The sequence below is a fragment of the Mobula birostris genome, chromosome 7 (genome assembly GCF_030028105.1).
Source record: "Mobula birostris isolate sMobBir1 chromosome 7, sMobBir1.hap1, whole genome shotgun sequence".
Classification (NCBI taxonomy): Eukaryota; Metazoa; Chordata; class Chondrichthyes; order Myliobatiformes; family Myliobatidae; genus Mobula; species Mobula birostris.
The window spans coordinates 31574215-31580214 of record NC_092376.1 but is presented as its reverse complement, the minus strand read 5'-3'; positions in this window follow the sequence as shown (position 1 = coordinate 31580214).

The window sequence follows — 6000 nt, the reverse complement described above, 5'->3', positions numbered from 1 at the left end:
TCAAATTTACTTTGGCTAACTCCCCTCTCATACCACTGTAATTTCCTAAACTCAACTAAAATACTACTACATCAGACTTTATTTTCTCCCTACCAAATTTCAAGTTGAACTCAATCATATTGTGATCACTGTCTCCTAAGGGTTTCTTTACCTTAACCTCCCTAATCACCTCCAGTTCATTGTTTTACACCCGATCCAGTATAGCTGATCCCCTCGTAGGCTCAATGACAAACTGCTCTAAAAAGCCATCTTATAGACTTCAACAAACTCATTCTCTTGAGATCCATTACCAACCTGATTTTCCCAATTGACCTGCATGTTGAAATCTCCCTTGACTATAATAATATTGCCCTTTTGACTCGCCTTTTCTATCTCCTGTTGTAACGTGTTCCACATCCCAGCTACTGTGGGGAGGCCTGTATATAACTGCCATCAGGGTTCATTTACCCTTGCAGTTTCTTAACTCAACCCACAAGAATTCAACATCTTCAGATCCTATGTCACATCTTTCTAATGATTTGATGCCATTCTTTACCAGCAGAGCCACACCACCCCCTCTGTCTACCTTCCTATTCCTCTAATACAACTATACCCAACTGCTCCCAACTACAACCATTCAGTGATGGGCACAACATCATACCCGACAATCTATATTAGTGCAACAAGATCATCCACCTTATTTCTTATACTCAGTGCATTGTGATATAACACTTTAGATACTGTATTTGCTACTCTTTTTGATTTGGCATCCCTATTTTACTGATACTCACCCTAATTTTGTCTTATTATCTGTCTGCCTTTCCTGACAGTATGATGGCACACTATCTTTGCTTTTTTACCATCTGTCCTATTTGAGTCCTTTCACTCCGATTCCCACCCCCCCCCACCAAATTAATTTAAACCCTCCCCAACAACTCTAACAAACCTGCCTGTGAGCATATTGGTCCCCTTAGGGTTCAGCAACATCCCGTCACTTATCAACAGGTCATACCTCCCCCGGAAGAGATCCCAATGATATAAAAACCTGAAGCCCTGCCACCTGCTCCAGTTTCTCAGCCACACATTAATCTGCCGGATCATCCTGTTTCCACCCTCACTGGTACATGGCACAGGCAGCAATCCAGAAATTACTACCCTGGAGGTCCTGCTTCTCAGCTTTCTACCTAGCATTCTAACATTATTCAGGAAATTAATACCTTAATTCTGAATCATTAACCCATGCCCAAGCAGGCACAATTATTCCCAAATCTTTCCTCCTGCTAACCAATGTTTCCTATCCCACATAATCATGAAATTTGATTTGATTTCTTCAGAGAATGTACATTCAGGGTTTGACCGCTGGGGAAACATGAGTTTGACAAAACCAGCATATTGGAGCATCATCGAGGCCTGCATACCACTGTGTAGCCTCCTGTCTGAGTGGAGGGGTGCAAGCAGTCCATGAGCTGGGTGGGTGGAATACTTCAGTTTTGACTCCCCATTGCAGAGCCTTCCTGTCTGCCACAGTGCAGTTTCCATACCATAACATGATGCAGCATGTTAGGATGCTCTCTACTGCGCATCTGTAGAAGGACACAAGCATTGACGTGCATAGTCCAGCTCTTTCAACCTCCTCAGTAAGTAGATGCATTGATGAGCTTTCCTGATTGTGTAAGATGTGCTATAGGTTCACGAGAGATGGGATATGTAGAACCCCAGCTGTTTGAAACTGTTTGCAATTTCCATTGCTGAGGTGCTGATGTAAGGGAGTGAATGGTGTGAGTTCCCCCGAAGTCAATAACCTTCTCCTTTCTCTTGTTGACATTGAGGAAGGTTATTTGCCTGGCACCAGTCCTCAAGCTTTCACCTCTTCTCTGCAGGCCGTCTCATCATCGTTGCTGATGAGCCCCTCCACTGCCGTGTCATTGGCGAACTTGGCAATGTGAATACTCAGGTGTTTGGTCGCGCAGACACACGTGAGCAGAGAGTACAGCAATGGGCTCGGCACACAGTGTTGATGATGGTGGTGATGGAGGAGTGGTCGTTCATCCTGACTATCTGCGGTCTGTTGGTTAGGAAGTCCAACACCCAGTTGCACAGTGACGTATTTAGACCAAGGAGTAGGAGTTTGTTCACCAAGATCTGTGGGACAATAGTGCTGCGTAATTATACTGAGTAGTCACAACAGATATTCAGTGTACAGTCCTTCATTTGTGCAATGTGGAATCGGCAATTTGGGCACAATTTGCTTTAGGATAAGGTTAGTATGTGGGTTCCTCTTAAGGGTCATTTTGTCAGTTGTACCTAGGAGAGGTGGGAAATATTGTAGGGCATTGGTGCCTTCAGAAACAATGTAGCACCATTTACTGACATCAAATAAAACTTTGTGGAAGTATAGATAATTCTGAAAGCAGCATTTTCTTCCTCTTGAAAGTTATGGCCAAAGAGATGCGGAGAGTTGGAAGAAGTAAAAATCATGTTAATTGTCTGAATGTCTTACTCGCAATCAAGTTGACGTTTGTTAAAGCTTGGTAGATGCAAAATTTTATGCATGGTTATTACACAAAATCACAATTTGTGGTTCAATTATTAAATCAATTTTAAAATTAATTAACATTATTCAGTAAAATAATAGCTTAATTCAGTCATGATTGAGATGCCCATGCCCATGCAGAAAGAACTTTTCCCAGATCTGTACTGATTGCGTTTTTTTTAGTTCAGTGTCTCCTGCTAATCAATGTTTCCTGTCCCACATAATCATGAAATTCCATTTGACTTCAGAGAATGTACACTCAGGGTTTGAGAAATGGATTGTTGAAACATCCATGCAGGAATTTATCAAAGAGCCATGTTCACGCTGAATGTAACACTTATTATACAGACATGCTCTTTATCATTCTTGCCGCCCCACAGTTCCAGAGTTGCTTAGAACTTAGTCATCTCAGAAATAGTCTCAATTATATAGTTACCATCACAGTGAAAATGGATTGGCCAAAACTAGCAACACCACAGTTTTACACTTGAAGTAAATTAACTTCATTTAGTTCATTAGAGGTATTTTTCATTTTATTTTTCATTGTTAATAAGCTCACATGGGCTTATAATGGTTGAGTTAGAATGGATACATTTCACTTCAAAACCATATTAGTTTTATATTTAAGAGAATACTAGACCAGTATATGGAGGAATTTAAGGTGGGGGGGTTATATGGGAGGCAGGGTTTGAGGGTTGGCACAACAATGTGGGCTGAAGGGCCTGTACTGTGCTATACTATTCTGTGTTCTATAATAATTAGCAAAAATTAATCCCCAAGACATTAAGTACACTTGTGAAAACATAGTTCTAGGTCCAGCAGTCATCTGCTGAAAAAGGTTCAAGAGACTGAACGTCTTCCCCAATTCTCAATTGTGAAGTGGAATTAAAAGTCAGATTTCAGTTTTAGCAACCAAATGGAATTCTTGAATTATAATTGTAATTATAATTATAAATCCAATTAAGTTATTCTAATAAATTATTGATTCTCTTTATTTATGTCTTCACCAGATAGTGGTGGTAAAATGACTAAAATACTTCCTTCTGCTTCAGATCTCAGCAGACTTATAGTCATGGTTTCACAATTAGTAACATACTGCCAACGCTATTCAGTGAAGTAACTTTTGAAGTGTAGCAGAACAATACCTACGGAACAAAAGCCATTAATAGAAATTTGTTAATAATCAGATATCTGCTTTGTGACCTTAGCTGAGGACAGGCCACTTGTCCCCTTTCCCTTGTTCTTCCAAGTAAGATGAAGATCTTTAACATCCAACAGAAGAGTAATTGAAGGGTTCTGGGTTATTACATCCTACAAAATCTTTTGCAATGTAGAATCTCACACTGGACCCTCAGCCTTGACTTTTACCTTAAGTCTCTGAACCCACAACCTCCAGCCACTTGGAAACAAGCAAAAAGGTGGGGACTCAGCTCGCGAATTATGGAAACCAGCCTCTCCTCCATGGACTCAGTCTACACTTCCTGCTACCTTGGCAAAACAGCCAACATAATCAGAGGCCCCAGCCACCCCAGATTTTCTCTCTTCTTCCTCCTTCCATCAGGCAGAAGATACAAAAGCCTGACGGCACATACCACTGGGTTCAAGGGTCACTTCTATCCCTCTCTTATAAGTGAACAATGCACTAGTATGATAGACTCTTGACCTTACATGCTATCTCGTTATGGCCCTGCACCTTATTGTCTGCCTGCACTGCACTTTCTCTGTGATCCTAACACTTTATTCTGCATTCTGTTATTGTTTTTCCATTGTATTACCTCAAAGTAAAAATGTGATGTAGTGATCTCTATAGATGGCATGCAAACCAGCAGTATTCACCGTACCTTGGTACGTGCAACCAATAAAACAATTTACAAGGGAATACTATCAGTTAGACAAAATCCTTACCAATATTTATATCCTGATAAAAACAGATTCATCCATCATGCATGGTACCACGGAAAAAACCACAACTTATGTTTATCAATTACAATTATTTGCAGATAACAGCTAGAGTAGTTGTATACAAATATATAAAAAATTATTGCCTTGATGAGGCCATCCAGTTTTAGTCCTTTCATGTTATGAAGGATATCGAACTTCTTGAAAAGACCAGAACATAAAGCAGTTTTACCTTAGGACACAGAATAAATTTGTATTTTTTTGCATCAAAGGTGAATTGACTTTCAGGTGATATCTAAAGCTTTAAAGGGGAGAGAGTGATGAAAGAAGTAGATTTTGTTCAGTGAGATACGCTGAGCATACACAAGAAGCGGTTCAATTCAAAATAGAAGTATCAGCTTAAGTGACAGGAAGGACTTCTTTTAAGAATCAACACCGTCTCAAATAGATAGCCAGGATGTTTAGTGAGATTGCTGCATGTATTTAAGAGGAAGCTGAATGAGTATGTTCAAGTTACAGGAAGTAAGGGGAATAGTTGTGACAAACAATTCCGTTTAGTGGAATTTCCAGGAACTAATGTACTTTCCCTTGGGAAATGCAAAGGCACTTGACTTGAGATTTTTTAAACCAGTTCATCTATACGATAATCTGGGCAAAGTAGAGCTGACAGTGCAGATAGGTTGTGCCATGTCTGAAGAGACAGAACAACAAACTTTATAGGCAGTTGGCAATTCCCAGTTTACACATCCTTTTAAGCACTTGGAAACTACTTGAAATGTTAACATTGAACGAATCAAATTGACTAAAGACTGGTTTATGTGATGGTAGCGATTTCAGCAGGAAGCCGAGATGAATCATAGAATGGAACAGCACAGAAACTATATTTATGATGGCCATTATGCCTATATATACTAATCCTACTTTCATGCATTATTCTATATCCCTTAATGCTGTCCTGTCCAAATGTCCCGCAAACTTTATTACTGTTCCTAGTTCATCACCTTGTCTGTCACGTCATTCCAGATACCAGGTACTCTTTATACAAAAATATTATCCCTTGGATTTTCTTTAAAACTCCTCCTTGTAGTTTTAGACAGCCTGACCATGGAAAACTGTCTCTATCTACCCTCTAAATAGTTCTCATGATTTTAGATAACCACCTTGTCACCTCAGTCTCCTTTGCTCCATGGAGAACAGGCCTAGCCTATTCAATCTCCTGTTATAACTCAAACCTTCAAGAGGACCACAACCTTGTCGTGGTTTGGAGGCTTGTGTGCCTTGATGACCTGAGAACTATGCTGGCTGGAGACAGGACTTTATGCTTTGGCTGTAGGAAGGGTCACCCATGCCTAACAGATCAAAGGGTAGAGGTCAGACTAAGAGTGGTCCTCTCCGGTTCTCCAGGTTCATGGTTCAGCTGAGGAAGGGTCAAACAAAACTGTTACAGAAACAACAATGAAGAAACCCTCTACATCTGTATGCAACAGTATTTCTGAGTCTCCACCTGGGACTTGAGAAGATGGCCAAGGACAGAGATGAAGGACTTCCATTGCTGGCCTAAACACCAGCACTGTAACAGGCAGCAAGTG